We start from the raw sequence: 12,906 nt of genomic DNA on the forward strand, positions 1-12,906 counted from the left end.
TGTTCATATTACTTCAAAGGAAAATTGAACAGATGTGCACTTGTATATCAATTCATAGGTAGTGGACAATGGCTTGGCTGGATGGTCAGAGACTTGGAAGAAATATGATTGGAAAACTGGTAGCTAAGAGGTCTAAGGAAGAGGTATGTGGATAGGTCTTTCTTAATGGGTGAAAAACATTAAGATATGTGTGCCTATGTGAATGCTTACCAGCAGGTATCTTTAGTAGAGAAGTATTTTAATAACCAAATGTTTAGGATGATACATCTGTGGATATCAGTTATCTTCTTTCCCCAGCTACACCTGTCATTATCATGATTCACGAGCTTGTAAACAAAGTGCCCCTGATTCAAGGGATGGTGGTTAAACATAGGCTCAGCAATACAGACCTCCACTCACCAAGGTTGACCTGGCTAGAGCCACTGATGAATGCCACATCTGCCAGCAGCAGACACAAACAATACTCAGTCCCCAATACGGCATCATTCTCCGAAGTGATCTGTCTGCTTCCATCCATGGCAGGTAGATTATACTGGACAATTTGCATTATGAAAGGGGATGAATTTTACTTTTATGGGAACAAAAATATGCTTTGGTTATGGAGTTGCCTTCCCTGCATGGAATGTTTCTATAAAAACTACTACCCAAGAACTTATAGAATGCCTTCTCCATTGTTATGGTATTCCACATAGCATTTCTTCTGATCAAGGACCTCACTTCACAGCAAATGAAGTGCAAGAAAGGGCACATGCTCATGGAATTCACTGGTCATACAATGTTTCCCAGTATCTGGAAGTAGTGAACATATGTAATAGTGAAATGGCCTTCAAAAGGCTCAATTATGGTGCAAACTGGGCGGCAATACATCGCTGAATTGGGATAACGTTCTCTAGGAGGCTGTATATGTTCTAAATCAGCTTCTACTCAATGGTACTGTGTCTCCCATTGCCAGAATTCATGGATCCAGGAATCAAGGGGTAGAAATAAGAGTGGCACCACTCAGTATTACTCCTAGTGATCCAATAGGAAAAGTGTTGCTTCCTTTATACATGATCTTAAGCTCTGCTGGTCTACAGGTCTTAGTTCCAAAAAGATGAGTACTTCCACCAGGAGACACAAAAATTATTCCACTGAACTGGAAGTTAAGACAGCCACCTGGCACTTTGGGTTCTCATGTCTCTAAATCAAAAGATAAAGAAGGAAATTACTGTTCTGGCTGCAGTGATTGATTCTGATTATCAAGAAGAAATAGGACTGCTGCTACAAAATGAAGGAAAAGGAGAGTTTGCCTGGATTACATAAATTCCTAGAAATGTGTTAACAACCTACACTGACTTGAGAAGAAATAGAAAACCTCAACAGACCCAAAACAGGTGAAGAGACTGAATGAGTCATAAAAAACCTAGCAACAAAGCAAAACCTATAAAGATGTTCTCACATCTTTATAGAAATAGAATATTCAATTATTCAATTTATTTGAAAGGGTAAAGGGTCCCTAACAAGCAAAGACATCTTGAAAAAGAGGAATGAAGTTGGAGGACTCACACTTCCTGACGTTAAAGCATATTACAATACATGGTCAAAACAGCATGGCACTGCAATAAGGATAGATATCTTGACCAGAGGAAAGAAATTGATAGTTCAGAAATAGACCCTCACAGATTTGACAATCAAATTTTGATGAAATAGATAACCTAGATGAAATGTACAAATCCCTAGGAACACTCAGAGTACCTAAATGGATCAAGAGAAAATAAAAATCTCAAGCGAAAAGAGAAAATTTCTTGGCAAAGAAGAGTCCAGGACAAGCTGGCCTCATTGGTGTATTTCACCAGACATTCCAAGTAGAATGACCATTAATCTTTTTCAAAATCTTCCAAAAACATGAGGAAGAAACACTTCCCAATTCACTCTGCAAAGCCAGCAACATTCTAATACCAACACTAGATAAAAAATCACAAGAAGAGAAAATTGCAGGCAATATACCATATAAATGCAGATGCAAAATTTCACCACAACATACCAGCAAATCAATTCCAACAGCCCATTAAAAGGATTCATCATGACTAAGTGGGATTTATCCCAAGAAAGCAATGGTGGTTGACTGTGAGTAAATCAATCATTGTAATATAACACATTAATAAAATGAAGGAAATAAACAACTAGATCATCTTAATTGATGCAGAAAGGCATTTTCCAAGCCAGTAAACATTAATGGTAAAACACTCAGAAAACTAGTACTGGATGGCTACTTCCTTGACATAGAGATTATATGAAAAATCCACAGATAACATCATATTCAGCAGTGAAACACCAAGCTCTTTTCCACTACCTGTGGGAAAAAGACAAGGGTGACAGTTTTAACCTTTGTTATTCAGCATTGTATTGGAAGTTCTGTCCAGAGCAATTAGGTAAGAAATGGAAATAAAAGGCATCTAAATAGGAAAATAGGGAAGGAAGAAGTAAAACTATCTTTATTTGCACTTGACATGATTCTATACATAGAAAATCTTGAAAAATCTACAAGAAAGCTTCTGGACCTAATAAATGAAGTCAGCAATGTGGCAAGATACATGATTAATATGCAAAAATTAATGGTGTTTCTATACACCATTCCAAAAAGAAAATCAAGCTAAACAATTCCATTTATAATAATAACATCTAAAAGAATAAAATATTTAGGAATAAATTTAGTTAAAGATGCACAGGACTTATATATGGAAAATTACAAATCACTGCTGAAAGAAATTAAAGAAAACCTAAATAAATGGTTAGATGTATTGTGCCTCTGCATTGGAAGACAATAATGTGGAAGATGCTGTGCTGGTTTAAATCTGATATGTACCCCAGAAAAGTAAATTCTTTTAAATCAGTGTTGTGGAGGCAGACTTATTGTTGGTTGCTTTTTTTTGCAGGGGCAGGCACCAGGAATTGAACCTGGGTCTCTGGCACAGCAGGTGAGAATTCTGCCCCTGAGCCACTGTTGCAACACACTGTTAGTTGCTTTTTGATTAGATTGTTTCCATGGAGATGTGACCCCACCCATTCAAGGTAGGATTTATTCTTTTCCTGGAGCCCTTTATGAGAGAGAATTCAGAGCCGACACAGATTGCAGAGAAATGAAACCAAAACACTGACATTTGGAGATAATAAGCTAAGAGACGAAATCCAGAGTTTTAAGTGAGGACCCACAGACACTTAGAAAGAAAACCTCTGGAAACAAGCTGAAAGCAACAAACCAGAAGCAGAGATCAGCAGATGCCAGCCAAGTGCCCTCCCAGCTGACAGAGGTGTTCCAGATGTCAGCCTCCTTTCTTCAAAGTCAAGGTCTCTTTATCTGAATACCTTAATTTGGCCATTTTCATGGCCTTAGAACTATAAGTTTGTAACCTAATAAATTCCCTTTGTAAAAGCCAATCCATTTCTGGTATATTGCCTTCTGGCAGCATTAACAAACTGAAAAAAAATACCAACACTACTCATGTGATTTATAGATTCAATGTAATCCCAATCAAAATTCCAATGGCCTTTTTTGCACACCTGGAAAAGCTGATAATCAAATTCGTATGGAAGAGCAAGTGGCCCCAAATAGCTGATACCATCTTAGAAAGTAAGAATGTAGTTGGAGGACTAACACTGCCCACTTACAAAACTTATTACAAAGCTACAGTTATCAAAAGAGTGAGGTACTGGCACAATGCCAGACGTAAAGACATCCAATAGAAGTGAGATTTCAAAAATAAACTCATCCATCTTTGGCCAGTTGACTTTTTGCAAAGGTACCATGTCCAATCAATGTGCAAAAAATCACCTCTTCAACAAATGGTGCTGGGAAGATGGGATACCCATGTGCAAAAGAATGAAAGTAGACTTCCCTCCCCACCTCATACCATGTGCAAAATTTAACTGAAAAGGATCAGTGACCTAAATATAAAAGCTAAAAACTTATAAAACTCATAAGAAAATGGAAAGATATGTTAAGGAACTTTTATTAGGCAATGAATTCCCTGACTTTACACTAAAAGCAAAAGAAAATATATAAATAGTCAATCAGCACACAAAAAGATTATCAACATCATAATCCATTAGGAAATATAAATCAAAACCACACTGAAATCCCACCTAAGAACCACAAGCATGGTCATTTTTTTTTTTAAATGGAAAATAAGTTTTGGTATTGATGCAAAGAAAACAAGAACCTGCATTTATTGGTAGCAGAAATCTGAAATGGTGCAACCACTGTGGAAAATAGTTTAGTGATTCTTCAAAATGTTAAACATAGAAGTACCTCATGACCTTGCAATCCCACTCCTGGGTATACATTCAAAATAATAGAAAATATGGACTCAGATATCCATACAGATATAGACATCTATACACCAATTTTCATAGCAGTATTTTCCACAGTAGTCAGAAGTGGAAGCAAGTCAAGTGTTCATCAACAAATAACGGATAAATAAAATGTGTATTTATGCAGGAATTTATATCTACATAAAGATGAATGAAGTTTTGATACATGCAACAACATGGATGAACCCTGATGATTTTCTTTTGAATGCAATAAGCCAGACCTCAAAGGGACATATTTTCTGATTCTACTTTTTGAAATAATAAGGACATGAAAGTCATATATAGAGAGGAAATATGGTACAGTTGTTTTACTTTCCTCGACTGCTCCAGCAAATACCATGAAATGGGTTAGCCTAAAGAGAGAGAATTTATTAACTTCCAATTTTGAGGCCAGAAGAACGTCCAAATCAAGGCATCATCAAAGTTATGCTTTCTTCCTGAAGACCAGGAGCCAGGGATCCTGGGTTCCTGTACCACCTAGCAAGGCATATGGCAGTCTTCTGGTCTCTTCCTTCTCCCCTGGATTCTATTTCAGCTGCTTGTATCCTGTGGTTTTCTTTTTCTCTGTCTGAGTGTCATTCTTTTATAAAGTACTGCAGTACTTTTATAAAGTACTTTTATAAAGTACTCCATGCCTTCATTGAAGTGACCTCACCAAAGAATCTTACTTACAATGCGTTCACACCCAAAGGTATGGATTAGATAAAAGAACATGTTTTTCTGGGTCGTGTACAGCCTCAAACCATCACAACAAGTTACCAGAGGTTGAAGGCAGTGGTAAATTGGATTTTAATGTATAATGGATGCAGGGTATCTGTGGTGATGAAAAAATTTTAGTAATATATGGTAGTCATAGTAGCACAACATTGTGAATGTTTTAATCACATTCACAGAATTGTATGCTTGGGAGCAGTTAACATGAGGTATGTTATATTACATACATGTAATATACACAAAAAAGAAGAGCCTAGAGAGACAATAACAATTAAATGCAGTACATGATCCTGGACTGAATTTAATTAATAATGGAGAATAAATGCCCCAAAGTACATTATTGAGACAAATGAAAAAATTGGGTTATAGACCATACTTATGGCAATCTTAAATTTCTTGAACTCAATAATTGTATTCAATGTGTCATTTAAGTGAATATTTTTTTTCTTAGGAAATATGCATGGAAGTAATAAGTCATGAAATAGGATGAAATATGCAACCTAATCTGAAATATTTAGGAAAAAGATGAAAGTGAAAGAGGGTGAAAGGAAAGAATTAGGGGAAAGAGGAAGCAGAGGTAAATGTGGTGGATCTGGATGTCTAGGTAGGGGCTCGTCTTAGTTTACCAGGCTGCTATGATAAATACCACACAGTAAGTTTCTTAAACAATGAGCATTTATTGGCCTAAAGTTTCTGAGGCTAAAAGTCCAAAATCAAAACATTGGCAAGGCCATGCTTTCTTCCCAAAGAAATCTATAGCATTCCAGTGCTTAGATACTATGATCTTTGGCATTCCTTGGCTTGCCTGTCTGCCTCCCATCACGTAGTGATCTCTCTTTCTCTCCTTATCTCAGGTCTTCAGGTTTCCGTTGACTTCTGGCTTCCCATTTCTTCTCTTTATAAGGCCTGCAGTTATATGGATCAAGAACCACCCTGAGTCAACTAAAAATAATATCTTCAAAAGGTCCTATTTAAAAATGATTTCATACCCATGGAAATGCAGGTTAAGATTAACAATATGTCTTTGCTAGGAGTATAATCTAATCTACCAGAGGGATATATTGGAGTTCTTTGTGTGGCGTTTGTATTATTTTTCTAAAGTTCCTGTAAGTTTGAAATTATCTCAAAATAGAAAGTTAAAAAAAAGACAAAACAGGTGATGGAGCTGTAGAGTCATAGTTTGCCACCTCCCCATTTAGACTAAAAGCTTGATTTGCACTTAACATGGAGTGATAAAGGGACAATTGACCCCCATCCCAAGCCACCATCTCTCTAAGTCCAGCAGAACTGCAGGAGGTGCTCAACAGCAATCCAGGGGTCACAAGTCTTGGAAGGTCACAAGAGAACTGGTGAAGCACCAAACCCCTGAGGACTCCCTGCAAGACAGGAGAGGGATTGGAAAGCAGAACTCCAATAGTGATTTCATTTTGAATTTGGAGAACTTTCTACTGTATATGGCATACAATAATCCTTTTGTAGATGTAGTTCCACTAGACTTTCAATATTCTGAGGTATCTTAATGCTTGCAAATCCCTCCAAAACCTTTTCCTTGTATGTATATGATGATCTAATGGTTATGCTTAATCCAGAATTATCAACAGTCATTACCATTGATCCTCTCGATGGAGCTATACCATTTAATTAATAAATTCACAAGTATTTACATGTTTGATTCTATGTGCCTAGCATGATGCAAGGGATTATGGGACACATGGACACATAAGACATAGACCATGCAGGGAAATAGGATGCAGAAGATGATTCAAAGTAGAAAGCCACAAATATAAATGAGCTAGTTGGAAGCAGTTAAGAAGAGGTATCATGTAGTTTGACATTTTATTTCAGGAACTGGCTAGGCTCCAGTTTCTACTCTCAGATGAGGAAGGGGCTTCTCATGCAATCCTGTCCCGCTCAAGTGTGGCCATACTGCTGGAGGAGACTGAGCCTAAATGGCCAAGACCTTGGTGACTGCTGCTTAAATTGGTGAGGGAGGGCAGTGGTTGACACTAACACTGAGGCCTTTTCATTTTCTCATTTTTTTAATGTGTTGCTTTCATTTTTCTTGTTAATATTCAACTTTCTCTTGGCCTGGTAACTTTGTACCCCCAAAGACTGAAATTTCCTTCCCTTAAACCAATAGTCACAGGCTGCATCCTGACATCTCACAGCCAGGCTCTCTTGAGTCTAATGCATTTAACTGACCAGTGAACCACTTTTTGGGGCACAGTCGATTCCTAGGTTGAAGACTACGTGTCTGTAGATAATTGCCTCTCTCCCTTATTTTGTTTCATAGAAAAGGATCAGTACAATGAAGGCTTGTACTATAAGATTTCTATCTTTGCTGTCCTACAGAATAAAATAATTTTAAATGATAGAACTGTAGAATCACATTTGAGATGAAAAGGCTCTTAAAGGCTTTCTAGCCCATCTTTTATGATTGAACTAATAACAATAATGATTTCAGAATTTCAAACGTAATCAAACCAAAAGGATATAATAATTTTGTTAATTATATACCTTCTTACAAACTTTGAAATTTTTCATTCCAGGATCAGTGAATTCAGTATAGTCTGGATTGTTAGGGTCATAAAACTCACTAAGACAATAAAATATATGTTCAATGAAGAATTCATAATTGGCAATGGTAGGGATTATGATGTTTAACTTTTAATATTACTTTATGTACCATGAAGATAAAACAGGACAAGATCATGCAAACTTAACTGCAGTGGACACTACTTTAATGACAATTGCCTCCAGCATTTTATATATGCTGATAACAAGAAATAATATTTCTAAATACTGCAAATGCAAAAGTTTATTATTGAGTATTCTGTACCTCTTAAATCATGACTTTATTAAATTGAAATATATACTTTGCTTTTGCTTTTTCTGTTTATATGTTGTCATGATTAACAAAGCGAATTTTAAGATATATTCTCAGCAATTTTCAGGTAAAAATGAGGTCTTTAAAAAATGGAGTAAATTCTTTTACTCAATTTAATTTTTTTTTAAATGAAAGCTATAATACTGTTCATTAAGTTAACAGTTCATGAACTCTTATAGAACTAGAACATTATAGAGTCTTCAGTTCAAGGGACAATATTCCCTCCTGCAGAATCTACCCCAAACCCATGGTTTTCCCAAATTATTAAAAAATCAAATGTGTAACTCAAAACAAATATCTCACTCTGGAACCCATTACTTTCCAGCACAGACTTTAGGTTACTTGATGCAGCTCAGAAAAATAAGTAATTTATCTGCTGGTTTTTTTGAAACACTTGTTTATTGCCAATGACTGAGTTCACTAACAGATACCAATAACTATGAAGTACAATGCTATTAAATCCCTCTATCATACATTTTATGAAGAGTCAGATATTTTTCCCTATAGACATATGAGGGATTTAGAAGTTATGAGGCATGTTCCTTTCCTTAGCATTGTAAAAAGGAGAGAAATGTACAGGCTAAATATTTTGTTAAAAGCACTAGAGGATTCTCTAAAATGTAAACATATTAGAGAATATTGCAACATCGTAACAATTTTGTCTTCTTGTTTTTACTTCCCTTTGTTTATTCTCCACTGCTGCTATAGGCACAATAATGACCTCTCAAAGATGCCCATATCCTAATTCTGGAAACATGTTAATATGTTATTTTACACAGCAGAAGGGGCTTTGCAAATAAATTAAGAACCCTGTGGTGAGGGATTCTGCTGGATTATCTGGGTGGGTCCAGTCTAATCATGTTCTTAAAAGCATGGACACCCTTAGAACTCCCAGCCTGCTTCAGGTGGTGGTGGGAGGGAAATGTGACTACAGAAGGACGGTCAGACAAACACAGCGTTGATGGCTTTGAAGATTGAGGAAGAAGGTCATGAGCTGAGGAATATGGGCAGCTTTTAGATGTTGGACAAAGCAAGGAAATGGACTCTCCCTCAGAACCTCCAGAAAGGAATGCAGTCCCGATGGCACCTCGACTTTAACCGATGGTGGGAATTCTGACCTACAGAACTATAAGAGAATAAATTAGTGGTGTTAAGTCATCAAGTTCATGGTAATTTGCTACAGCAGCAATGGGAATCTAATACAACTGCCCATGATACAGTCATCTGAATTGTTCATTTTGACCCCAAAATGAATTGAGTATAGCACATTATAGTATTTCATCTTTTACTGCTTCCTATGGAGTCATATGTGGTAGTTTTTAGTAGTCCTCAATTTTACACATTCTAGCAAGAACAGAGCTTGTGCCAAATAACCTCAAGGATATAATATAACCTCTTTATTTCTAAAGCTTAAGTAAGCCCCATATATATTTGTTAATTTTTAAATAATTTAACCACATAGGATACATGATCAAAAATATAGTTATTTCATTTTGGAACTCAGTACCTTCTGCCTGTTTTAATTTATATTTTCCCCACCTTTTCAGCTTTTCCTGCACTAGCAACCAGGAGAACAGATATATGGGACTAATTCCACTGTTAGTGAATATTACACAGTTACCTATTTTCCTCTCTTCTCTAATTTATACAAGTACATATTGCTTGGCCATATCCTAATGCTGAAAGAAAACCTAGAAGCTTTCAAAGAAACCATCGTATTCTCATATAGCTAGCCCTCTAAAACAGTCCTGGTTTGGCTCATTGAAATAGCATTACATCAGAAAGAAATCATTAGTAAAAGTGATGGTTTCCAGAGATTGGCTAGACACCCTCAGCAATTCTCCCAAGAAAGGGTCTTTTCTTTTTTCAGAAAAAAAGAATTATGTTTTTTACTCTTAAGTAATGTGCCAAAAATATACATATATGCACCCTCAGAAGTAATCCACCATAAATTTAATTGCCTCATTTTAAGATCAGTTCATCTGGAGTCAGACAAGTCTCTTTTCTTCTTTTTATTTAATTGAAATATAGTTTACATATCATAAAATGCTCTTAAGTATTCATATCTATCAGTTTTAAAAACTGTATTCCCCATGTGTCCAACAACCAAAATGAGGCATAGGAACTTTCCATAAGCCCAGAAGTTTCCCAATTTTCCATGTCCTTTCTCCAGTCTATTTCTCCCTTTAACCACCACCCCCTCCCCACCCAAGGAAAGCACTTTCTGATTTCTACCGTTATCAATTTTTTTCCCTGTTTTAGACTATGTGTAAATCATATGATACAGTATGTTCTCTTTATTGTCTTTCTTTTGCTTAACATTATATCTTGCATTTCATCCATGTTGTTGCAGATATTCATTTCATTGTTGAGTGGTATTTTTATGAATATACCAGAGTTTAATGATCCATTCTGTTGATGGACATTTGAGTTGCTTTTACATTTTAGCTACCATAAATAAGACTGATAGGAACTTAATTGTCCAACTTTTTTTGTTGGTATATGTTTTTCATTCCTAGGAGTAGAATTTCTAGATCAAATGATAGAAGTATGTTTATCTTTAATAAAAACTGCCAAACCCTTCTTCAAAGTGATCAGGCATTTCTGGTCAGTGTATAAGTGGTACAGAGTTCTAGTTGCTTCACAGTTTTTGGAAATGATAAGTCTTTTTTACTTTAGCTGTTTTATTTGATGTGAAATGACAGATTATGTGATTTAATTTACATTTGCACAATGAGTAATTATTTTGACCACTTTTTCATATATTTATTGGTAGATTGTATATCTTTATTTGTGAAGTATCTTTTCTCAAGTGTTTTATTCATTTTTTATTTGGGGTGTTATCTTTTTATGATTTGCAGCAGTTCTTTATATATTTGGATATCATTACTTTGTGAGATATATGTGCTTGAAGTATTTTTCCAATCTGTGGTTTCTTGTTCATTTTATTCAAGAATCTGTTTATGAGTGGGAAATCTTATTTTGATGAATTTCAATTTACCATTTTCTTTCTTTTATGATTAGTGTTTTTTTAGGTAATATCCAAGTAAACCTTGCTTATTGCAAGGTCATGAAAGCATTCTTCTGTGTTTTCTTATAGAAGGTTTAGGAGTCTAGCTTTTATGTTTAATTCTGTCATCCATCTCAAATGTATTCTGGGTGATGCAGTGAAGTAGGGGGTGAGGTTACTCCCCCCCTCCACGAGGTTCCAGCATCATTTATTAAAAATGCTTTTTTCCCCACTGACATGACTTGGTAACTTGGTCAAAAACCAATTTTCCATATAGATGCCCAACTACAGCTGTACTGTTGTAGTCCATTGATCTTTGCTTTTCCTTATGCTGCTACTACACTCACTGTCTTAACTAGTTTAGCTTTACAATAAGACTTCCAATCAGATATAGAAGGTCTTCCAAATTTGTTCTTTTTTAAAGATTTTTTTGGCTATTCTAGATACAATCTATCCTCATTGTTCCTGGATTCTCTGTTTAAGAGTTTGCTTACTTGCTAAAGTTTAATTATAACTCCAAAATCAAGACTCGTGGAGCTTTTGCCATCATTCACAGTCATGCACGCAGAGCAAAAAAATTGTGTGCCTGATGTGCACATTCATAGCTGAGTTTGGGCAATGCGATAGCCTGACCTTTTGCTTTAGCTATCCTACTGTGCACTAGTGTTCTTTTCATGCTATATTTAATGCATGTTTCTGCACTTTTTTGTGCTCTGTATTGGTGATTTCACTATTTAAAATGGCCCCTGAGTGTATTGCTGAAACACCATCTAGTGTTCTTAAACTCAAGAAGGCTGTGCTGTGCCTTATGGAGAAAAGTTCACGGATTAGATATGCTTCGTTCAGAAATGAGTTATAGCGCTGTTGGCCATGAGTTCAAAATTAGTGAGTCAACAATATATATTAAATAAGGTTCCTATAAACAGAAACACTCATGAAACAAGGTTATGTATGTATCGATTGAGGAGAATGTCGAAACCATAACATCTCAGGAACCTTACCCTATATTTACCTTAGGGGAAATGGTTTAGTTTTTGCTAATTCATTGTTCCTGGTAACTTTATAGTACATAGCTAGCAAAAATAATAATAGGCTCTATTTGGATTTCCATATAAATTTTAGAACAAATTTGTCAGTTTAATGCCTGGAATTTAATCAGTATTGTATTGAATCTGAAGATCGAATAACCATATTAAATCTCATATCATTGGCATGTATTACCTATTTATTTAAATCTTCATTAATTTTGTGATATTTTATAGATTTTGCTGTAGAGATCTTGCAATCTTTTATTAGATTTACTCCTAAGTATTTGATATTTTGATGCTATTGTTTGTTTACTTAATTTTATTTTCCAGTTTTTAGTTCATAGTATAGAGAAATACAATTGATTATTGTACATAACCTTCTATCCCAAGACCTTGTTATGTTCTCTCATTTGTACTCATAGCTCTTGCAGATACAGTAACAGTAGCTTGATCCTTCCTTTCCAGTCTTTATGCATTTCTTTCTTTCTTGCCTTATTTCACTGACAAGAACTTCCAGCAGAATGTTGAATAGTAATGGTGAGTGTAGACATCCTTGTCTTTTTCCTGATCTTAACAGAATAACATTCAAACCTATAGTATTAAGAGTGATGTTATCTAGAGGACTTCTTTTATGTCCAGCAAACATTGACAGACTTTATTGGGGGGGAGTCCCACCTGGGGCTCCCACCCTCTTAAATAAAAAAAAGACAAAGAGAAGAAGGGATTTAGAAACCTTCTAGAGTATCTTTGTACAATGTCATGTGGGGCTTCCTACATGACTACTTGCAGGTTGAGGAAGGTCCCTTTGATTTCTAGCTTGCTGAGAGGTTTTTAAAAAATTGTATATGATGGTAAATTTTGCCAAATTAATTTTATACATTTTTGAGATAATTAATGTGTTTTTCTTTTATTTTATT

Source organism: Tamandua tetradactyla, chromosome 5 (assembly GCF_023851605.1).
Source record: "Tamandua tetradactyla isolate mTamTet1 chromosome 5, mTamTet1.pri, whole genome shotgun sequence".
Lineage (NCBI taxonomy): Eukaryota > Metazoa > Chordata > Mammalia > Pilosa > Myrmecophagidae > Tamandua > Tamandua tetradactyla.